At 39.3% G+C, this 25,446-nt stretch overlaps 1 protein-coding gene and 1 pseudogene across 4 annotated transcripts in view; one reads left to right on the forward strand and one right to left on the reverse strand.

Annotated features, from left to right (window-relative positions):
• HS3ST5 (heparan sulfate-glucosamine 3-sulfotransferase 5) overlaps nt 1-25,446 on the reverse strand; it is a 209,745-nt gene that overhangs the window by 95,289 nt on the left and 89,010 nt on the right. For all 4 annotated transcript variants that reach the window (XM_074923485.1, XM_074923497.1, XM_074923507.1 and 1 more), the window contains exon 2: nt 3,055-3,263. The gene's annotated coding sequence lies outside the window, so the exon portion shown is untranslated. The remainder of the gene's footprint in view (nt 1-3,054; nt 3,264-25,446) is intronic.
• On the forward strand, nt 2,603-24,995 carry LOC141955853 (uncharacterized; annotated as a pseudogene).

The following is a 25,446-nucleotide window of genomic DNA, read 5'->3' on the forward strand; positions in this document are numbered from 1 at the left end:
CTGTGCAAACCTCCAAGAGAAGCTGCTGCAGCCTGTGAACTGGTCTGGGGGATGCTGCCCAGAGAAGCGGGAGTGGATTGAAGGATGCACCCTCCTACTTCCTTGCGGTTGCATTGTCCAGACTCTTTAGACAAGGGGCGGAGGTGTGCTGAGCTGGCCCCATCCTGGAGCCGTCTGTGGCTCTATTGTGTAGGCCAGACCCCATGCATGCATTGCTAATGAACTGACAAGAGGCAGACGTTCCTGTCCTGAAGCCAGATGCAAAAAAACCTGTGGGACCAGAGAAAAAAAAACCTAAAGGTGAGCAGATATGCTAATCAGTGGATACAATGAACTTAAAAGGCAGCAGAAAATTTTACTCAGTGTGCATCCATCATTGAAGCCAGATCCGTGTGCACCCACCACCGAAGAACCAAAGACTGAGGACCAACGGGACGTCGCTGGATCCATGGTGGTGACTATGCTTGCAGCCCTATCTCACATCCTTGCTTTACTTCTGCTTTTTCCAACCATTCTGTCCTATTGTTACCCCTCTTCACTCTTTTCCTAGTAATATAAAAACCTGTTTGGGGTATATGGCATTTGACCTCGTTTGTGTCTTAGTCTTGCTCTTGGGATCAAATTGAAACCTCCCCCGACACTGGATTGGGATACCATCATCTATTCATTTACATAAGGGTAATTTCTTATTTTTAATATCTAAGCTGCTGCAAGCCTTGTGGATAAACCTAGTTGCACTTACATTCTTGCAAAAGGCAAAAGTCAGCCAGTAACAAAATTAATCATGGAAAATTTGGACAGGGGAAATTCCACTGGATTTGCAGCCAGTCAGATAATTTAGCTCATTCTTTTTGATTTGCACGGATTAAATGAACTCATATCTACTACTATCAAAGAAAGTTTGTTCTCCAATCTGTCAAATAATGTTTGTAACATTTGCTATAGCATAAACTACAAAATCCACAAAACTGAAGAATAAAGCTTTTTTTCTGCATAATTTTCTATCCAGATTTATATATTGACATTAATAATGTGTGCTTTAGCAGCAATACCATAGGGAAAATGAAAGATATGTAGGATCTTTCCAGCATTACCTATCCTAATATAGCAAGGCTCTGTCAACAACTGTACTGAGTTCACAGAACCCAGAATCTTATACATTATATATATTTAACAGTCCACACACAGACATATTTACAGAAATCCCCCCAAGAAGTACAAGCATGCATGCAGTCCAAGGAGGTGGAGTTCACAACACTTCTGACCTTTGAGCTCTGCAACTGTGTGAGATATGCACCTCTTACGATACACGCATGTATAAAAGATGTAGTATTATAAAAAACAGTCTATACTTTAAAGCTATGATATACGCCCTATATGAATTTTACTTCCTTGGAAAATATTTAGATGTTGCAGTGAGGGCACCCCACAGAAATAACTTAGCTCTCGTCCATATGGAAATCTTTGCAAAATCTTGCAGATCCTCTAACCTTCCACTTTTAAATGGAGTCCGTACTTCTATATTCATGTTCTTGTTCCTACTGAACTCTGTTACGAAAACTCTCAGTAACTTCAATATTACTTAGATGAAATAAAACGGTATTGTTATTTTTTTTTTTTTTTTCCCCTCCTCTTCTGTCTTGACTAGACCTTTGGAGCCAATGGGGAAACAATTCCTTTTGATGAGGGATGATGTTTTTTTTTTCTTCTATTTAGTTATATAGGGAGTAGGCATTTTGAATGCAAACAGAAATGCTAACTAGAGTGGCAGACAGAGACTGATTAGAAAGCTGTTATTCAGATGATATCACTAGAATCTCTCTACAAAAATGAGAAAGCAGAACTCAATTCATGTAATTCTAATTGCATCAAGTTTGAGCTACATCAATTTTAGCTAATAGGTTTCCTGCAACCATTTTAATAGGTTGTGGAGATGTTTAATAAGAACAAATAGTATTTGTAAAACTAATTTTTTTAAAAAAAATGTTCAAATCAAATAAGATGAGGTCGACATAATAAAACTGAAAATAATTTTGTCTCCTCCTCCCCCAAACCCAGACAGAGCATTAATCCTGAAGAATATTCTGCAAAAGATGAAAAACAGATGGTAATCATAGAATAAAATCAAGGTTACATGACTGTTCACTTTTCTTCTTTACTGTGTGTAGCATTATCCACATCATTGTAAACTTTTTTTTATAATGTTATGATTGGTGCTGAAAATCCTGATGTATCTTTATGATCTTGCTACTTCCCTTGTCAGTTATGTGTCTGAGATGTGACTTGATGTGCACATATGCCCACACACATTCCACCACCTTTCTGAGCATGTATTTTTTGCAGAATGGTTTCTTCTGCATTTACAATCATACCACAGAAAAATAATGTCAGTGAATTGTCCTGATCGAGGGTGATTTCCTGAGGTGACAGAGTGGTGACAAATTAATATCCATAGATTATATAATATTTTAACAGAAGTCAAGGGAGAGAAAAAACATTTTATTAAAATCTTACAGTTTCCAGGAAGTGAATAGCTGCCATTAGGAAGAAATTATTTTTTCCAAAATGTTAGGTATGTCTTTGGCATTCCCCTGAAGACCACATGCCATCTAGAACAACTAAATACACAGGTGGACAAGCATCTAACCCCTCATCCCCATTGACTGTAAACAAGGACCACCTTGTGAACAGAGGTAAGTAGAGTACTCTTCTCACCCCCTTTTTAATCAGTCATAAAACAGATGAGTTTGATTGCAGTGCACTAAACACAAACTTCGAAGAAATACCACAAATGATAACGGCAATGAAGCTCAGAGCATGGGCAGAGCTTGCTCTTGTCAGCCAGCCAGTCATTTAGAGGGCTTTAAGTTGCACCAGCTCACTAAGTATATTTGTTCCATGGTAGTTAAAAGCATGATCGCAACTATACATGTCGTGTCAATTACCATTTTATCTACCTGTGGCTATATTTATGCAACAAATTGAAACAGTGTGCACTGCTAATGTTTAAATGAAACAGTCCTGAAACTTCAGGTTTTTAAGGAATAGACTAACCTTTGTGTCCTTATGCACATGCAGAAAGTCCAATACAGCTACTTTTGATGAAGAACATTCAGGAAGAATTTAACTCATCTGTTCCAGCGTTCAGTCTCAAGAAGTCTTTAGTGGTTACTGAAAAGACCAGTCAAGGGATAAAGCAACTCCAGGTATGCAGATTGGAAAGATCAGACATCTCTGCTGAAACGGTGTACAACTTGCTGGGCCTGTATGAAAAGAGAAGATGCTTGCTGCATATTTGAAAAAAAACCCCAAAACCCAAACAATAGAACAAACACTCAGTTTCTCTCTTTAAGACTTGAGAAGAAATTTTGTGCAGTAGGCCCCCAGAGGTAGCACTTGCCAGCTCAAGTTTTTCAAAGTACTGTCTCCATTATCCTGTAAACATTGGCAACCTGGAATCTGGAGTGCAGGGAGGAAGGGGAAGAAGAATTACAGAAAATGTGTTTTATAACAGTAAGTCCCAAACAAAAACCACTCCCAATAATAGAAGATTGCTAATTATATTTAAAGTAGGTTACAAGAAAAAGAATGTTAGATCTTTACTGGCAGGAGGTAATAGACTGCACATGCTACCGCTACTCAGCAGTTACCCTTGATATTGACCAGAAATGTATTTTACAGCCATCTTGTAAATCACTGGAAAACTACTTTTATACTGAGAACAATGCCAGACCCATCTGGAGAAAATGTTTATAGTATTTAGTGAGAATTTTTTGACTGTTCTTTTCTCTGTTTTCTGTTTTTTTATAACCTATTTATTCCTCCATATTGAAGAAATGGGACACAGACACAAATATGAATATGGTATTCAACTGCAAATCCTGTATTATGATTTCTAGCTTTAGGCACGAACATATCTGCTTTCTTTCAAAGTAAATCAAGCCCCAAGGAATCTGGAATACAGTTAAGCCCTCAAAATCATCAATGCCAATGTGACTTGCCAAAAGACATTAACTCTGTAATTATTCTGTTAATCAGGAAAATAATACTTCTAAGTGGAGAAGTAGAATTAAATCAAAAGGTTTCTACAGAAATATTACAAAGGATGAGCAGTCTGAGCACCTTAAAGTATGCTCAGAGTCTAACAAAGTGCAGATGCCTTTGCATACTTGAAACTAAATTTTGTGGCATGTTTGATGCACCAATAAAAGAACGTAGAAATGTACAATGCAGAAACTATAGAATATGGTATGAGTCTAGGAAAATAACAGCCACTCTTTGCAATGAAATGTTATTTCACTACATGATTTCCATCTTCATTACATAAACTACTTACTTGGCTCAAGAGCAGTTTACTTCTGACTGCTGTTGCCTGTATGATACATGATTTACAATGCTGAATTATTTGTTTTTCCATCAGAAACATTTATTTGTTAATAATTTATCAGATAAATGGCTTCTGATTGAGCAATTTAAAAAATGTAGGCAAATCAATGGCAAAAGACACCAAGCAGCATATTATAATGATACAGTAATTCAAGCTCATACATTAGATCAAACTGATAATGTCCCAAAAGCCCTCTTTTGAGAGCTCAGTTTCATCGAGTAAATGTTCAGTTGAAATAACTAATAAAGCATCTCAGCTACTGCTCTGTGAAATCATGCCAGTATCATGAACAGTGTCTTTGAAAACTAATAGGCTGGCTTCAGAAAACAAGCAAACAAACAAACAAAAACCTACAAAATTTCTCTCCAAGTATATACAACTTCTCCTTGGAAAAGAGATTAATAATCACATGAAGAAGACAAATGGACTTTCCTCTCAGATGTGTGAATGGGGCTTTGAAAATCAGAAAGATCCGATTCCTTTGATGTCAGTGATAGAGATATAGATTGTAGGATTAGATCCAGTGTTTGCCATGACTCATATGAGCAATACAGTGAGGGAAGCAAATGAGAAAACCCCCTTAAGAGAGACCTCTTAAGGGCTCTTGACATATCGCAAAAAAGTCATGCTCTGAGTTACAGGATTTTCAGCTAAATTGATCACAAGAAAAATAAAATGTATTCTAATGGCTATGCTTTGACAATCCTCACTACCTTTGAAGTTTTAGAGAAAAGGAGGGAGATTTGAAAACACTTTTGTAGGAAAGCTGCAAATATACATTTCCCCTCTTTCCTATAAGTGTATTACATGAATTAAATAACTTAAAATTTTCCATGGCAGTACTCAAGCTCCCCAGGAATCATGTTGTTGAGAGTTCTGTCATTTTATAGGCATTCTGTAATTGCAGAATGGACTGGCGTTCCATTAGGTTTAAGGAGACTAGTCAATAAAGTGTTGACAATATGTAGACTTATTTATAAAATGTATATTGTTCAGTTTAAATGAACACACATATTCTGCCAAGAATAGATTGTTTTCAAACTTAGTAATAAATAGGATTTCTTTCTGTTATTTGATGAAATCTCATATTGATTATAAAGAATAAGTTTCAGGAATGACAGATCTACCAAAAAGCCACAATCCAACATGGAATATATGAAAATATCAATATATATAATTATATATAATGAACACTAATGTCATCAATTTATTTATTGTAAAGTTTAAATGAATACATATGAAGTGAAAAATCAAATTAAGTGGGGTAACATTTTTTTTCTTATTTGATTTCTAAATGAACTCTTTGTGCTAATGAGAACCCTGCAGATTTTTGTTTAGTGACTGTCCATTTTGGATGTGCATTTACCCACTCTACCTGAGACTAGATTTTTTGGTCCATGTGTCCTTTCAGACTCCATGCCCAGGATTCATAGGGGTCTCCATGCCCACAAGAGGGCAAAAGGACCTCATAGATCCAGCCACTTCTAATTCTTTCCCAGAGTAGGATTCCTTTCAACAGACCGATTGCTTTTCTTGTAAGGGTGCTTGCATTAGTGTCAATACCATTAACCAGTAAGTTGTGTCGCTCTTCTTGCACAAAAAAACTTTCTAGTTGCTTTCTTTATAAGCTAGATATACTCAGACATATCCAGTAAAGAAGCAGCAAAATTTTTAGGGATCTGAGAAATTCCTGCATGCAGTGCCTTAGCTACACTTTTGGTCCATGAAGCTGCTGGGTCCTGGTCCTCTGACTGTTCCCACTTGCCTCATGTTACTTTGCTCCTGGGCTCCCTCTTGAAATGAGCTGGTTGGTTCCTCACATGTGTTGTGCATCACCCTGGCCAGAGTTCACATGGACATCACTCCCTATAGCTGGTAGGCACTTCCCAGGCTTAACATCTTCGTCCTACACAGCTGTTTGAGCATAACCCAAAGTCCTGGTTGAGGCCCAGCAGGCAGCTAAGCACCATGTAGCTGCTCACTCGCTCTTTCCCACACAGTAGGATGGGGAGAAGAATCAAAAAAAATAAGTAAAACTTATGGGTTGAGAAAAGGACAGTTTAATAACAACAATAAAACAATATTAATATTACTAAAAAAAAAATAATAAAAGTAATGAAAAGGGATAGAACAAAAAGAGAGAGAAATAAATCCAGAGAAAAAAAAAAGTGATGCACAATGCAGTTTCTCACCACTCACTGGCTGATGCCTGAGAAGTGATCTGCCCCTCCTGACCCACTCCCCCCAGTATGTAAACAGCGTGATGTTCTATGGGATGGCATATCTCTTTGGCTAGTTCAGGTCAGATGTCCTGGCCATTCTCCTTACCAACTTCTTGTGCACCTGCTTGCTGGCAGAGCATGGGTAACTGAAAAAATCCTTAACTTAGGATAAGTGCTACTTAGCAACAACTAAAACATCAGTGTGTTATCAACATTATTCTCACACTGAATCCAAAACACACTGTACCAGCTACTAAAAGAAAATTAACTCTAGCCCAGACAAAGCCAGGGCACCCAGCCAGCTGTGGTCCTCACATACCCCCACATGCCTTTATGATGGATCTCTTGCCTTTCCTCCATTCACTTAGTAGAGACAGGAGGAGAGAAGGACTAAACAATAAGAGAATAACCAATTGACGTAAATGTATAATTCCTCTCCATTAAGATAGCAAACCCCTTACTCAGCCACTCGATGACTTAAAAGCATTTCAAAAGCTCATTGAATTCAAAGCAAAGGATATTGTCTCTCATTAGAAACTATTCAAGTGGAGTCACCTGCACTGCATAAAGGTTTGCAGTGTTCTAGGCTGAACTGGTTCCCACTCCTACCAAGGGCAGCTAGCCACTGCATAGCTGTGTGGCTGCACCAGTGTCCAATATTGTGGACTCCAATCATTAAAAATTGTAAGTCAAGGCACACCAAAAAGTAAGTTCTGCTGAAGGTTATGTTTGCTTGTTTGTTTTTATTACTGGTTTCCTTCTCTGAATCTGCTACATGCATTTAATCTGTGTGTTTCAAGTACAAGAAAGCACTCTCGAGAATTCTTAAAAGACAGATGAAAAGACAAGAGTCTCCTGGTTTTGGAAAGGCAGAATTTAACAAGAAATATTCAATTTTCTTTTTAGTTCAGAAAATAGCAAGCAACTAAACGCTTGTACATTATGAGAAGTGACCTCCTTCTTCACACATGAAAGTTACTCTCCCTTAAATATTACACAAAAAATGGTCATGTGCATACACCTACTCCATGGCAGTGTAAAATAAACAGAGTTTGATTAAACCATGACAGCTAAATCATACTTGCTACTTCAACAGAGTAAGACAGAAGTCACTAAATCTCAAAAGGTAGATGTTTTTTCTCTTTTACTTATCACTGTGATCTCTTGCAGTAGTAGCTACCTGAGGTAGGTCTAAACACCAAAGGTCATTCAGACTAAAACCTAATTAACAATACCTCATTGTTTGGTTTTAGTGCTATTTTGAGCCCACATGCAGATACTATTATTTAATATTATAATAGTTAATGTGTGTCTTTCTAAAACATTTCACTTCTCAGTATATTAACTGAAACCTATGTAAACGTTAAAGGTGAGTAAGAAGCAGCCAACTGGCTACATTTCCTCCTAGATACTGCTGTGAAAACAGCACAGAGAGCAGTTATAGTTGCTCCCACGGCAGTGAAGAGGCTGTCCTGGCAGCAAGTTTCAGGGCTGCTCTGGCAGGTTCAAGTCATGGTCACAGCTGGTCCCTACAAAAACAATGAATTTACCATGAGTGCCATGAAAACGCACACAGAGAACCGTAATTATGTGACTGGGGACAAGGAAGAAAAAACCCCAAACAACCTGAAATATCTGTGGTTCTCACACAGATTTTCACCTCCTAGTTTCTCTCTGCTCCATAAAAATAATTTTCAGAACCTAAAATTTCTGAGCCTATGACATCTGTCCAACACTGACAATCAGACTGTCCCAACTTCTAAGAAGCCAGAGCTTCTAGCATTTGTATCTCAGGGGCAAACCTTTCTGACAGATTGTCTTAGCTAACTAGCATTAGGAAGTCCTCCAGTACAGACCTGCAGAGTTGACCGCATGTAGTCCAGGAACTCTTGATGAAATCTGGGAGGAATTTTTATAGATTGCTGCTTCTACGTGCCACATATGTATGAAGCACCGTTACCCTCAGGGAAACAACCCTCCATTCTCACAAATTTTGACATGCCATATATTATGCATTCAGCTGTTATTCAGAATGTTTTAGAGACACATGAAGCCATGGCATATCATCATGACCACCACACCACCGTGTTCATTACCAGCTTTTCAGTTGCAAGTTAAATTTTGAGTGCATGATGGAATGAATTTCAAGCAGCTCTCTAATTTACCACCAAAAAGCTGAATATTAGCAACCTGCATTTTTAAAGATATACTTTTCCTTTTGAACTCAAATTTGAGTACAATAAAACACAACTTGGACTATTTGCATCAATGTGTAGTAGAGGTTGGTAAACACACTGTGCTAGTGTGTCCACATTACAAAATAAGCACAAACCTCCTGTTTTGCTTGTTTCACTGTGGCATCAGCATTCCATGCTGAGTAATGTGTTACCACAGTGTGAACCTAGTGCAGTGTCTCTACACTAAGAAAGTTACAAGTCAAAAAAAATCTCAAACTAAAATTATATTACAAAAAAAAAAAAAAGGTGTGAAATGTGTAGTAATGTGTAGTAAATCTCTTGAAGTAGTCATCTGAAAAACAAGGTTCTACTGTAATAAAAGTTTAATAAGAAAAACAAGAATAAAATAATAATGAACAAACTTTCTCAAAGTACCCTTCAAGAGTGGCATGTACCACAAAAAAATCTCATTTATACCCAAGTACTCTTCAATGTACCACAAAAGAGCATGTATGTACCTTTAATCCACTATATTCTATATATACACTATATATGCAATATCACAGAAACACAGAATCAACTAGGTTGGAAAAGACCTTGAAGACCATCCAGTCCAACCATTAACCTAACACTGACAGTTCCCAACTACACCATATCCCTCAGCGCTATGTGGACCCAACTCTTAAACACCTCCAGGGATGGGGACTCCACCACTGCCCTGGGCAGCCCTTTCCAACCCCTAACAACCCCTTCTGGAAAGAAATGCTTCCTAATATCCAGTCTAATATGTATGTATCACATACAATTTATGTGGGTTCTTGTGCACCAGCTCTGCAATAGTTATTCAATACAAATTGCTACCTGGAACAAGAGTAGCTGCTCTACTAATGTAAATTCAACACATTAGCACAACTGTGCAGCCAGTTACAGCAACTGAAGTTCTGGCACATGATCTACAGAAATGTGTCAATTTTATGAGGAAATCACTAGTTCTTGGAGGAAAAAAAAAAATTCCTCCATATAAATCCTTTTGGGGGGAGACCCCCTTGCAGACACAAGGCCAATGTGAATTTTCTTAACAGGAAATCTGTTTTCCATGAAAGTCAGAAAAAGGAACAGCTGGTAGTTCAGCATCCATGCATGTGTGCAGAGAGATGCCTTTCTATCACACTAACATGAGAGACAGTGCAAAAGGCTACAAGGGGTGGATGAAGCTATGACATTCATGTCACAGCCCTGGCAGCAGGGGTACACCATGCTTGCTTGGAAGGGAAGGCTGCAACACATACTGACCCTTGGCAGCTTTGTGTGACAGTGAGAAGACAAGGAGGGCCAGTGGGACTCACACATGCTCATCAGCACACTACAAACTGACAACTCTGTCCAAAGATTTCATGAATGCACTTAAGACACCTATATTTAAAAAGGAGACAATTGTTTTGAAGATGTTTCTCATAATATATGTATTTCTATGTTCACATGTATTTAAATAAATGTATTCATAACACTAATTATTTGGGGGAAAAATGAAGAGGGCAAAATCAGCATATATTATAATAAATTATACGGAAATTTTTCCCTTCAAAACCTGAATACATACGAATAGCAGCTGCTCGGTCTCTTCAGAGCTACCTACTATATCTTATCATGTAGTGCCTGATACAATTGGTAAGTGGGAGAGAACATCTGAAAAACAACCATAAGGGATTCTTCATTCCTATGTCATGGGTATTCTCTTTCTTAATCCATGAGCTCAAGTCAACAGGCAAACTCTTTATCTTAGTTAGGCAGTGTGAGGGTAGCTGTATATTTGGTCCTGTGTCCTATCCTCTTAACTGCAGGTTCCAAATCTTTTAGTTATCTGCATTTTTTAGAGGCAAGAAAAACCACAAGACCCATTACTGGAGTATACGACATCCAAGGAGAGGATGAGAGAACTGGGTTTGTTTGGCCTTAAGAAGAGAACGCTAATAGGAGACCTTGCTGCAGCCTGCGGTCACCTAAGGGGAGGGTGTGGAGAAGGTGGGACCAGGCTCTCCTCAGAGGTGCACAATGGGAGGGTGAAAAGCACCAGTCACAACATGCAACACAGGAAATTCTGGCTGAATAAAGAGAACAAAATTTCCATGGTGAAGGTGGTCAGCTGGAGCAGGCTGCCCAGTGAAGCTGTGGAATCTCCACTCTTGGAGATATTCAAAACTCAACAGAATGATGTTGAGCCACCTGCTGCGTGACTGGCCTGCTCTCAGTGGGAGGTTGGACGAGAGGCACCCCAAGGCCTTACACTTACACTCCTGGTGACTCTGCTGAGCAGAAGTCCTGGTTCCTCTGATGAATCAAACACTGCTTGCAGACCTGATTCCCACAAAACGCTGGGTATTACTAAGAGGAGTTTCTTATCTTTCTGGGTGAAATCCACACAGCAGTACTCCAAATCCCAAACCAAGATCATATGCATATGACCTAAAGCATCTCAGCCCTGTTAGCTTTCCAGAGGAAGTGCAGCCTCACACAACTTCACAGACCTGAGCTGACTTACAAAGATGCACAGATGAACAGTAAATACATTCTCAATACAGGTATTATCTTTTCAGTACCTTTGCCCATTAAAGTAAGTTTTTTTTTCTCATTTGGGAATGAAACACAGGACAATTATAAAATGAGTTAAATGTATCTCCTTGACTACCTCCCCTCCCTAAACTGATAAACATATAAATTAGATGAATTACTGTTTTCCAGTTCTAATTTCTCTGACTGGACAGCTTGTTTCATCTATGTTTTCAGCAGTTTCACATCTTCTCGATGTGAAGGGTTTTAGTATCTTTCCCAGCAGGCAGTGAAAATAATGTAATCCTGAACTGAACCTCCTGGGATCTGATTTAACCCCCCTCCCTCAAAGACAGCATCCTTTGATCTCAGCACCTTGCCTACTGATCCCTCCTCTTTCCTGCCTGCTGCAGCAGCTGCATGCAATGCCCGCAGCTGGTGGGGGAATGCAAGGTTTCCACAGACACACCAAGGGACATCTGCCAGGTGCATGAGGCAGCGCTGTGGGTATGGATGCACCATGTATCTATCTGTACAGCCAATAAGAGCAGCCTATCGCTACACAGTCAGCTGTTTAAACAGGCTATATGGCCACTTTTTCAGAAATCAGTTCCGTGCTGTGGGCAAAGAGACCGTCAGCCATGAAGAATGCAAAGAAGTTGCCTGTGCTAACAAAATTATCTTGCCATTTGCTGGTTTCCTTCATAAACACACACACAGGAAGAATTGCTCTGCACCACATAGCAGCCACATTTGAGACAGAGCAGCAGTCTTTATTTCCAATTTGCTTTTATGTCAGTTCTCATCCTACCGAAATGCTGTTAACCATTATCATATTAACAGCAGATTTGAAAAGCATTTTTGCTTTCCGAGCAGAGGTATTCAGTCCAGTCTCAGATGACATGGTTGAAGTTTCACAGTGTTCTCCTGTCACGTGTCAGATTAATTAACTCAGCCCTGATTAATTAAAACTAGAAGTTTCTTTTATTCAACCATCCAAAGTACAAAATTCCACCAATTTCCTGCAGAGATACATAGACACAACAATTCCCATTGCAATATTTCATTATTCTTTACAGAGATACTGTGCCATATTCCATGCTCCCACTAGAATTTTACTGATGTGGCTGTACTGACATTGGTAAAATTATTCTTGATTTACTTTGGCACAAAAGAGATCAGCATCAGGCCTATTGGGATAAGATAGTTCCTCCCCATGGTCGTATTTACTTTACTTAAGACTACAAAGAAAAAAAAAAAAAAAATTGCTCAGACAGCTTCAATATACCATCCTTTCTCATGAAAAAGAAAAGAAAAAAGGAGTTACAATCTGCTCTAAGGTGATCTGCTGCTCTTTGTGGTTGTAGAATGAGAACAATATCAATCCAGAAAAAATGCAGAGTTAACTCTGCTGTTTAGTTTTACATGTACTTACGATCTTTTTTATCCAATACTGCTTAAGGACTAGACAGTTCTGGAAAAAAAAAATCTTTCTTCAAAACCAGGGGGGGTAACTGTCATTAAAAATTGAGAAAGCAGTTGAAATGAAAACAGGGTCAGTTTAAGGTGTTCACAATTCCCATGTTATTTCTATGCACATGTGTTTACCAGCTCTGGTAAAAAGTAGCAGATCGTCTAGAACAGACCACCAAGAATTGCTGTGTTTGGCTTGTGGTGTTTCATCAGCTGAAACTGATAGCAAGGCTGGGGAAAACAACTGTAAAGGAGGCATGTTACAAATGAAGATTTTAAAGGATAGGCAAGTGAGTGACAGAAGATGCTTCACTGAGAAACGAAGATGAATGCTTGAAAAGGCTTTCTTTTCACTTTGGTGAATATCTTCTGCTTTATTTTTGTTAAACATATCAAGATCAGTGCTATCTGAAAACCTTTCTGGTTTTTTTTAGAAGCCAATTAACGTTAGTGAGTAACCACATTACTTAGCATGCATGTCAGTTTTGGGAATTAAGTGTAGGGTGCTCAGTCACCTGTGTGGTAAGAACACATGAACTTGAAATGAGCAGAAACTCTAAACATATTGAAATAATGCCACTTGTGATAACTTTTCAGCAGGCTGTGTGGAAGAGTGATGGAGCTTCTGTGGATGCATAGAAAGTTTGTTTATCCACAAAACTTGGCCAATAGATCTGCTCTTTCAGCTCTAGTTCGCATCCACAACATCTAATTAATCTGTGAAACTAGGAGTTACATGATGGATCCAAGAAGCCCTAAAGGCAACCCTCCTGTGCCTTTCCCAGTAAAAGACTTCCACTTATATTACTACGAATACTTTGCACAGGGATCTTGCAAACAAGGTCCAAGAAGTTAAGCAGACACTCTGTTAGCTGCTCATCCCAGTTTAAGTGGGACATGAAGAGCACTGATTTAGCTCCACATGTGTACTACTCCACCCACAAGCTTTAAAGACATGAAGAATATAAATTTTCTTAGGAGTTCTCACCACTGCTGTAGCATGAAAAACAGCTGCAGCTGGAAAACTTCCTCTGAATTAAAATAAGAAAGGAGGAAAGTTTTTCTCCCTTGTGATAAAAGAGACATTGTTTTCTATAATTTTCTAGTGACCAAGCCTTCCCCGTGTAGTCAGGGCATGCTTTCTAGGTTTTATATTTCCTACAACATGAGGTCTATTTTAATTTGTTCTTCAATGAAAACTGAGGTTCTTATGTGTTCCCTTGACTTCGAGCTTTACAAAAGACCACGAAATATCATTGTGCGTACAATCAAATCAAGAGCAGAGGCAACACTGAAAAAACATAAAGCAAAATACCCATCAGCAAAATACCATCTTTTCAAAGCATTTTCTTATGGAAAGAGAGCTCTATTCCCCTTTAAGTCAATTTTGCAATACACACCAGCTCTGGATTACTGGGAGATTGGCTTGATCTGGCACAGCATGTGATCCAAAAATACCATCAATGACCATTCTCCAGATCCTAAGACCCACTCTGCATACAGCAGCAGAGACCTCAATGGATGTCAGAGGCAGCTGGATGCCAGAAATGGAAATAGCTGTCTGGGCCTATGAAAATGTTAACATCAGCTCTGGTTCTTATGCTCCCCTTCACTCAGGCTAAAGTGATACTACTGACGTTCAGCAAATCTTCCACTTATACCTCTGGTTTTCTTGAAACATCAAGATAAAGGCAATGGGAAAGGCAATAGGCAGAGTTGAATTAAACACTGACTGCTCATAGACATATTTGCAGCCGTGTCCTCTAACCCTGACCTGAGCAGCTATGGTCTCAGTGCAGGTAGGGACTGATGGACGTCTGAAAAATTTTAATCTATCATGTTTATCCCTTTTAGAAGGAGTGCTTTCAGGAGTACACAAAAAGCATCATTCTTAAATGAGTATCTGAGAAGATCTGTGTCCAGAAAGTGTTTACACTTTTTTAAAAAATATTCTTCTATAGAGAGCTGTGGGACAGACAGTTCAAAGGACCTAAAACTTCAGAATAGAAGGCTGTGCCCTTGGGCTTGTTGCTGTCACAGCATGCATATAATCTCCACTTGTGTTTTTCTGGAGCTCAGATTGCCCACCAGTTATAAACTCTGTGGTGACTCATACGCACAATGATGATTTGCCATCAAATAAGCTTAAAGATAGTAAAAAAAAAAAAAAAGGAAAACAATTTAGGAGAAATATTTTCCTCCATTTTTGGGGATCAAAATTTAAAACTTTTCAAACTAGCTTTTCTGAAAAGCAATAGAATAATCTTATTTGCATATATATTTATGCAAATGAATTACACCTCTCAAATTAGTATTTGCTTAGACAAACTTTTGTCATTTAATTACTTTCTATAGGCACATTCTCATCAGATTAATTTTAAAATGTGCAAAATGGACAGAGGTGCAGCAGTTCACACTATATTCCAAAGAATCACTGCTCAGCATTGCAAATTAGGAAATCCCAGAAGAACAAGCAATATAATACTTTATAGCACTGTTGAAAATCTGAAAAACAGCAAATCCAAACACTCCAAACAGAAAGTCTTAAGAACTCCCAGTGCAACAAATCTGTTCCATATGAAAGCTTTACAGCTCTTGTTCAAAGCCTCAACAAATGCAAATATCATCACTGGATATAGACTCTGAGCTGATGTAATTTGCCATAACTCCATGGAAGTCAATGTTGATACATTGATTTCCACTAATGAGGGTCTGACCTAAAAAATGCTGCATTCATTTACCAAAGAAATGCTTTTTTTCCCCCCCACTTTCAAACTTTATTTAGCTTTTCTCTAGGGGAGCAGAAGTGCTGAATTAGCATGTAAGTACATTCAGCATCTACACCCTGAACAAGGGAGAGCATAAGTGCAAGAAGGGCATAAGAAATTCACCACTGTGCCTCTACTTATAGATTGAGATAATCACTGTCATAGAGGTGAAGAAAGGGCAACACAGAAAGTATTCTGGAAAAGTTTTCAGTTGCCTGGAAAACCCATGGCAGTAATTGAGAAACTAGTTAGGTCGTTTTATGACTCCCAATACAGATAATGTTATCAGCATTTAGGAAGAAAAAACAGAAGAAAATAGTTTACTTGACTCATTTTCCTCCCTGGAAGTGTTCAAGACCAGGTGGGATGGGGCTTTTAAGCCATCTGGTCTAGTGGAATGTGTCTCTGCCCATGGCAGGAGGGTTGGACTAGGTCATCTTTAAGGGCCATTCCTGCATCACACAGACACACACAAGTCTATGGGATACACCCAAGGGTGCTGAAGGAGCTGGCTGGGGTGCTCGCCAAGCCACTTTCCATCATTTACCAGCAGTCCTGGCTGACCGGGGAGGTCCCAACAGATTGGAAATTGGCCAATGTGACACCCATATATAAAAAGGTTCAGAAGAATGATCCAGGAAATTACAGGCCTGTCAGCTTGACTTCAGTGCCCAGGAAGCTGATGGAGCAGCTCATCCTGAGTACCATCACACAACACATGTGGGACAACCAGATGGTCAGGCCCAGTCAGCACGGGTTTATGAAAGGCAGGTCCTGCCTGACAAACCTGATCCCCTTCTATGACAGGACGACCTGCTTATTGGATGAGGGAGAGGCTGTGGATGTTGTTTACCTTGACTTTAGTCAGGCCTTTGACACCATTTCCCACAGCATTCTCCTGGTGAAACTGGCTGCTCATGGCTTGGATGGGCACACACTTTGCTGGGTAAAAAACTGTCTGGATGGCCGGGCCCAAAGAGTTGTGGGGAATGGAGTAAAATCCGGTTGGTGGTCGGTCACAAGTGGTGTCCAGGGCTCGGTTTTGGGTCCCTCACTACAAAAAGGACATTGAATTACTTGAGCATGTCCCAAGAAGGGCAACGAAGCTGGTGCAGGGTCTGGAGCACAGGTTGTACGAGGAGCGGCTGAGGGAACTGGGGGTGTTTAGTCTGGAGAAGAGGAGGCTGAGTGGAGACTTCATCGCCCTCTACAGCTCCCTGAAAGGAGGCTGCAGAGAGCTGGGGATGAGTCTCTTTAGCCAAGTAACAAGTGATAGGACAAGAGGTAATGGCCTCAAGTTGCACCAGGGAAGGTTTAGACTAGATGTCAGGAAGTATTTCTTTACAGAAGGGGTTGTTAGGTGTTGGAATGGGCTGCCCAGGGAGGTGGTGGAGTCCCCATCCCTGGCGGTGTTTGAGAGTCAGGTCGACATAGTGCTGAGGGATATGGTGTAGTTGGGAACTGTTAATGTTGGGTTGATGGTTGGACTGGATGATTTTCAAGGTCTTTTCTGACCTGTGATTCTGTGAACAAAACCATTCTATGTTTCTATGATTCCTCAGAAAATTTTTTGACGAGAAGTCTTCAGAAAAACAAGGTGGATCAGAATAATAAAAATAATTTGAAATCCATCCTGCTCTTTTAGCAGTGGTTTTTTTACTCCTATCAAAATACTATGTTTTTTCTAATATAGTGTAAGAATGGAATATAACTTTTCTTAAGAAAAGTGACAAGTGACCTAGTTTTTGAGGTAATATTCATATCGTTATCCTCTGGGTTTTATGTTTAAAAGATTATCTTGACATTAGGAAAGAAGCTTTCCTGTATTTTTTCCCCAGTTAAATTTTGAACTCTACGCTTACAGGGAAAATTAAGCTGATAAGAGAGAAGAAAAAAGGTTTCAAACAATTGTTCCCTTAAAAAAAGCCTTTTAAAGACACAAATTCCTGAAATTTCCTTTTGGGTTCCATTTCAAAAAACAAAGCACTTGTTGGATGCCTTATTTTACATTATCCCCCTATCTAGGAGTCAAAAGTTACGCCCAGTGAGGCTTCTTAGGATAGAGCAATTTTAAGTAGGGCAGTTACTCTTCACTGAAGAGAGAAACCTCCAGGCACCCGGTGTACTTGCCTGCCACTTGTCAGAAGTATTCACTTTGTTCGGTTTAGAAGCTGGGAATCTACCATGGCTGGGAGTCAGGGCTATGACTCTATTTAAGGAAAGCATTTTACTACATTTTTCTCCTTGGTCATACTCTTGCACCTTGAACTGGAACCCACAGCGTGATCAGGTCAAAGAGTATTTTTCATTTAAAAAATTCTTTCACCAATGTCACAGGTGCAAAACTTTTATTATCCATGAAAGCAACCTATTAAAGTAATTTATGCAAGAAAAACTAATTTGTCCGTCCAGACAACAGTTAAAAATATACACATACCCATTTTGCTCACATGCTTTTTTTTTCTTGATCAATAATACAGAGAACATTCTTGTTTGAATTGGTCAGTGATGAAAATCTAGCTGGGGGTGAGACTTGAATGAGGTGTTGGTTGCCAGGCCAGATAAATAAATTCAGCCTTGTTTCAGTGTTTCAATGGTTCTAGCTGTTTGCTAACTTAATACCTTTTCTACAAGGATGACATATTTCAAAGCTATTTTTCTTTTATTCATATTAGGTGTCCAAATCATCCACTTGTGCTCATCACAGACTTTGGAGGACTTGCTGCAGTTGTTACAATGTACAGAGGTTGACCTGAAATATATCACAAACAGCCTGATTTAAGGCCAAAAGGAAACTCATACTCTTCACTTTTCTGTGAGAGTAACTCAGACATGTAATGTTATTATAATATTTTTATCATTTTGAAATGTAAAAAGCCAACCATATAATCATCACTTTCTTTTCTACATAATTATAGTCATTCTGTAACATCCAGAATGTAAATACAAAAGAAAAGTAATTGTAGTTTTCTGCAACAGCTAGTAAAACCACTGTTTTATATCTAAACCCACAAAAATGCTATCATTCCTTATGCTACTGGTGACTTGAACAGCACAAGAGACCTAAAGCATTGTTGCTTTATAAAATGTATTGATTAAACAGATGACTGAAGTTAGAAATTTCAAAGTTCAAATAGTGGAACATCCCAAGTGATTTAAGAATGATTTTGCATATCGTCAGTGAAACAAAGAAGCACAGAACATTTGCACAAAGTGGTTTGGATATCAATAAGCTGAATTGTCACAGCTATGAATCATCATAAAAAGAGTCTGTAACAAGTAATACAAGACTTTGTAAGACATTCTTTAGCGAATCATGGGTTTTAAAAAAAACAACCACCAAAACCCAAACCATTTAACTTCTTTTAACTGATTTTTCCTCTATCAGAATAATATTACACAATGCAGAAAACACATTTTTACATTTTAGTTTCATGTTGTATGTGCCCTCAAAAGAATAATAATTGTTCTCTTTTCCTTTAAGGTTGTTATGAACCTTTGAGAAAATAATAAGACTAAAAAACCCACAGCATTTCTTTCAATACTGATCGGATTTAAAGATTAGCATTCACTGAATTGTTTCTATCTTTTTTTGGTAGATAGTTCCATAATATCACTCGCATTTTATCTACCTTTTTGTTATATTCTCTGCACATGGTTTCATATCTTCAGAAGGCAGACAAATACTAGGGAAACTGTATTCTAGTTATTTCAGCTTTTCTCATCTTGAAGTAAACTGACACTTTTTTGTTGAATAGGTAGGCTCCAGAAATACAGCATATCAAGTTTACCAGGATGAAGTGAAATGCGACTTGTATAGATAAATCGGATAAATTCTAAGTTGTGTACCCATATGCAATCTTCTGCTTTATCCACCACTCAAGCTTCACCAAACAGGGAACTGCTTTATACACATTTTCAAAAAGGAGATGAGGATCCAAAGAGACTGGGTGTCGTGAAACAGAGCTGCACGGCGGCACACACATACAGTCCATGGACTAGGGGTCACAACTGATCCAGCAGGTGCATCTTTAATTGTGTGCAGGACCCCAAGGTTTTTTTCCCCATTGTCCAAAGGGAAACCTCAGTTCCAATACCAGCTGCTAGAAACACGCAGATTTGCAAGTTTGGTTTGTCTAATATGACACTTTCATATGGGACAGAACTGAATGATGAAACTAAGTAATGAAAAAATTTCCATTATTGAATTTTTCTTCTTTTAACAAACTAGGATCTCATAGAAAGTGCAGATGCTTTGCACCAGTAAATAATATATAAGCCAAAGTGTATTTCTTATTCATGGATCTGCTTTTGCATGATCTGGTTTAGCCTTGCAAAGCAAGCATTTAAACAGTGAATACAGATTTCATGAGATTACTTGGCAAATAGCTACTTCTTTCCCTTGTTCTGGACCACCTTATCAAAAATTCATAGAAAAGAATCTGTAACCTGATGGCTTTTAAAGACAGAAGGTAACATTATAGGTTTCCAATGTAATCTGAAAACATATTAAGATGAATTCTTCAAAGAATTTCCATGAAGCTTGGAATATGGTAACTGTAAAAACCCAGAATCTGTGATGACAGTTAATCATCTAAAACAAGGGAGTCCATTTCTAAACAAGGCACCTTTCTGAAATGAGCTGCTTCATTATTTAGAGCACTAAAGACTAATTTAAAGAATTATTTCAGTGAAAGATGATTTTGATGAGACTGACACATCTTTAAGGTCCCTCATGCCTTCTTATGCAATACTTGGCAAGTGGTTTTGCATATTTACAAAACAATAAATACTGTATAAAAAGCTAGCTGTGAAGGGCTAGAAGTACACTTTCTGGGTGTTTTGAATCTCTGACCTAGAGAAAAATATCACTCACTGTAGGAATTTATATTGTTTCTGTACATGTTTTTAACTGTAAAGGAGTATCAGTACAAAAATTGTTCAACTGTTGACTAGTAACTGTGAGTTCTCCCAATAACACTGAAGTCAGTGATATCCATTTTCAGAATATGTGTAACGGTATTCTTACACAAAGCACCAAAGATTAAATAGAGAAAAAGGGAGACTAGATCTTCAGCACTGCCCATTGGTGACAAAAAAATGTTCAGAGTCAAAATATTAACTGTGTGACTACAGCCTTTGGTCAACATCTGTGCTGAGAAGCTCCTGCACTGGGCACAGACATGTGGGCAAAGCTCAGTCAAATAAACATTAAACTACAATGAACCTACAAGGGAGTTAGTAGTGAGGAAGAAGGGAAAATGAAGTCGACAAGGTGTGGATAAACAAAAAAGAGGCTGGAAAAATGCGTCAAGGTCAGAAAAACATATCAGAAAATGAAACTAATTTCTTCATAGGCTGGGGTGTTAAAATTGATTTTACAATAATTTCTGCCACAAATCATAGTTAACTCTAACATAATTCTGAACTTATATTAACTCTCTATTGCCTCAGCTGATATGAGTATTTTTCTTGATCATTCTATCTAAAATTAGTCTCTTGTGTCTTTGAAACACACATATTTTCCCACTATGTCCAGATAGACCCTTGTGATTTCTTGGCAATGTGGGTCCTCAGCTTGATGAGGGAAGGCTGAACCTCAGCTGAGGTTCCATATCATATTTGGGGAATACAGAAATGAATGCTGATGGTAAGCATGTGCCCTGCGAGGTGTGTGAGGACCACTCCTTGCAATCGGACAGGCTTTATTGCCTTGTAGAACAGTCTGGTCAGCAGAAAGCAGTCTCAGCTCTGCTGGCTTACAAGTGCAGTGTTGATAGTGGTGTGACCAGCATTAGTCCCTCATCATCTTTCCCTGACTTTCTAAGGACTTTTAGCTGATCCTATTGCCATATCTCTCCAGGGTGGAGCAACTAGTAAAACCCTGATGTGGCTTCCAGGAAGGAAAATCTGCATAAAGTTAAAGAGCTTTCTAAGCAGGGGGTACAGATAGACATTTTATTTGCTCCAGTTCCTGCCCGGAGACAATTTTGGAGTTGTATGTAGATGTAAAAACATATGAGCTGGTTCAGGGAGCAGTATAGCCATGGCCATGCTTTCAGGCTTCCTCAGCAGAACCTGTTTGTTTAGGCACAAACATGCTGCTCTGCCTCAGGTCCTCCAAACTGCTGAAAGTGAATGCATTGTCTCAAGTTAAGGATCTCACCGTCATATAAAAGTCTGTAGCTTTTTTCTCCTTCACTGTCTTTCAACATGATCTTAGGCACTTGGGATCAGATCTAAGTCAAACAGGAGACTCTTATGTAAAAGTAATAGGCAGCCTTACAACTGTCTTTCCTATCATGTCTCTCCTTTCCTTCCTCTACCTCCCTCCATGAACATAGTCACCAGGCACATTTTTGCCCCAGTGCTCTTATTACCCAAATAATGGGTAACATGATATCCAATTTTGAAGGATAATTGCTGAATATTTGCAGATCAGAGAACATTTAAACTTCAAAAATGTGATTAAGCCTTATGAGCAGTTAATTTTTAATATGGACAAAGATGCATCTTTGTACTAAACAAGCTTATTGTGCTGGTTTTGTCTGGGATAGAGTTAATTTTCTTCATAGTAGCTAGCACGGTGCTATGTTTTAGATCTGCATGGAAATCAGTGTTGATAATTCAGGGATGTTTTAGTTATTGCTGAGCAGTGCTTACACAGTCAAGGCCTTTTTTTTCTTTTCACACCACCACACCAGTGAGGAGGCTGGGATGCTCAAGAAGTTGGCTGCTGACTGCAACTGACCAAAGGACTATTCCATATCATATGACATCATGCTCAGCATATAAAGCTGTGGGGAGCAGAATGAATCTGGGAACATTTGGGGTGATAGCATTTGTCTTCCTAAGTAACCATTATGTGTGATGGAGCCTTGCCTTCCTGGAGTTGGCTGAACACCTGCCTGCCGATGGGGAGTGGTGAATGAATTCCTTGCTTTGCTTTGCTTGCAGGTGTGACTTTTGCTTTACTTATTGAATTCTCCTTATCTGACCCCACAAGTTTTCTCACTTTTATTCTTCTGATTCTCTCTCCCATCCCACTGGAGGTGAGTGAATGAGCGGTTATGTGGTGCTTAGTTGCTGGCTGGGGTTGAACTATGACACTTATTTAGAATAAACTTATTTTTCTTGAGCCCTTACATTTAATGGATTTCTTTTTGCCTGCAACAGCATATCTCAATAGCATTCCTCTTCTCACAAATTGACACCTAGTAGCATCTGTTTAAGAAGGATGAGTCTTATTAGTCTTTTCTATTGGCCTCAGAAAAAAGAAAACACCCTATAGCCATAAAAAGCAAAGGCTAGTCCTTCTGGGCTTTGGTATGAGGTGAACTCTTGCAAGAAATCTTTAATAAGCAGCATTACAAGAGGCCAAGAAGATACATAGAGGATATTTCATCACCAATGCTGATGCTTTTGACTGCTGTAAGCACCTACTGGTACCTCTCTAGGATTACTGTATTAAGCTTTTGACTAATGAACTATTGACAATAATGAGAGCTTAGACAACTAGTTCATCCGGACACCTACGTGTGAATGCATAAATTTAGTTTTTTGAAACAGGATTTGAATCTTTTTCCAAAGTATCAGTATGCATGTCCAATGGTTATATATAGCTTTCATTCTCAGATGTACTTAAACTCTACATTCACTCATAATCACCAACTTAAAATGAAAATGAAAAAAATCCTGAAACACTCAACTTTCCCTTGCTATCTAATCTTTGGGAAGTATAAATACATCAAAGTCTACGATCTGGAGGGAGAAAGACTACTTGGTCATCCAGGATATGGAGAAGGTTGAGGTACTCAATGGCTTTTTTGCCTCAGTCTTCACTGGCAAGTGCTCTAGTGACAGCATCAAAGATGCAGAAGATAAAGGCAGGGACTGGGAGAATGAAAAACTTCACACTGTAGGAGAAGATTAGATTTAAGAACATCTAAGGATGTTATACAAGAAGCTATACAAGTCCATGGGACCTGATGGGATGCATTTGCAGGTCTTGAGCGAACGGGCAGATGAAGTGGCTCACCCCACTATCCATCATACTTGAGAAGCTGTGGCAGTCTGGTGAAGTTCTTGCTGACTGGAAAAGGGCAAACATAACCTCCATTTTTAAAAAGAGAGAAAAAAAAATGGCCTGGGAAACTACAGGCCAGTCAGTCTCAACTTTGTGCCAGGCAAGATCATGGACCAGATCCTCCTGGAAACTATCCTAGGGCACATGGAAAATAAAGAGGTGATTGGTGACAGCCAATGTGGCTTCACTAAAGGCAAATTGTGCCTGATGAATTTGATGGCTTTCTATGATGGGATTATGTCATTGGTGGATAAGGAAAGAGCAAAAGATGTTGTCTACCTGAACTTGTGCAAAGCATTTGACACTGTCCTGCATGACATCCTTGTCTCTAAATTGGAGAGACGTAGATTTGATGGATGGACCACTCGGTGGATAAGAAATGGTCTGGATGGTCCCACTCAAATTTTTGCAGTCAACAGTTCACTGTCCAAGTGGACAGCAGTGACAAATGTTCTTTCTCAGGGTTTGGTGTTTGGACTGATGCTGTTTAATATCTTTGTGACATGGACAGTAGGACTGAGTGCACCCTCAGCAAGTTTGTTGATGATGCCAAGCTCTGTGGTGTGGTCAACACACTAGAGGGAAGGGAGATGCCATCCATAGAGACCTGGACAGGCTTGAGAGGTGGGCCTGTGCAAACCTCATGAAGCTCAACAGGGCCTGCACATGGGTCGGGGCAGTCCCAAGCACAAATACAGTCTGGGATAAGAGTGGATTGAGAGCAGCCCTTGTGGAGAAGGACTTGGGGGTATTAGCAGATGGAGAACTGACTATGAGGCAGCAATATGCACTTGCAGGCCAGAAAGCCACCTGTATCCTGGGCCACATCAAGAGAAGTGTGGCCAGCAGGATGAAGGAGATGATTGTCCCCCTCTACTCCTCTCTCATGAGACCCCACCTGGAGTTCTGTGTCCAGCTCTGGGGCCCCCAACATAAGAATGGCATGGACCTGTTGGAGTGAGGCCAAAGGAGGGCCCATGAAGATGATCAGGGGGCTGGAGCACCTCCCTTATGAGGACAGGCTGAGAGAGTTGGGGTTGTTCAGCCTGGAGAAGGGACGGCTCCAAGGAGACCTTATAGCAGCCTTCCAGTACTTGAAGGTAGCCTACAGAAAAGGTGGGGAGGGACTCTTTATCAGGGGGTTTAGTGACAGGATGAGAGGTAACAGGTTTATACTGAAAGAGTGCTGATATAGACTAGATATAATGCAGATTTTATTTTCTGTGAGGGTGGTGAGACTGGAACAGGAACAGGTTGCCCAGAGAACCTGTGAATGACCCCTCCCTGGGAGTGTTCCAGGACAGGCTGGATGGGGTTTTGAGAAACCTGGTCTAGTATAAGGATGGGTTGGAAACAGATGATCTTTAAGGTCCCTTCCAATCCAAATTGTTCTATGATTCTGTGATTTCATGATGATTTGGAAAGGTAGGTCAAACAAACAGGACTAGAAAGACAGGGCTTTCTGGTTTAAGCAAGGGAGGTCATTATATGAACACTCATATCAGTTACTATCAGTTGCTATCATACTATATCATGCTACTGAGTAAAATGACAAATCTGTTCAGCTTACTGTCTTCTACTTGCTTTTCAGTTATGAGATTATAAATGCAGAGCTAACAATTTCACTGTTTTGTATTACATGTACTTGTTCAGGAACAATCCATTATTAAAAAATATCAATGAATCCCATGCTAGCCAGTCCTTTGCTCTTACCCAGTAAGGAACTTGCCTTTTTCCTGTATCTAACTCAGGGTATTAGATTCCCCAGGAAGCTGGAGCTGCTTTT

Source organism: Athene noctua, chromosome 1 (assembly GCF_965140245.1).
Source record: "Athene noctua chromosome 1, bAthNoc1.hap1.1, whole genome shotgun sequence".
Classification (NCBI taxonomy): domain Eukaryota; kingdom Metazoa; phylum Chordata; class Aves; order Strigiformes; family Strigidae; genus Athene; species Athene noctua.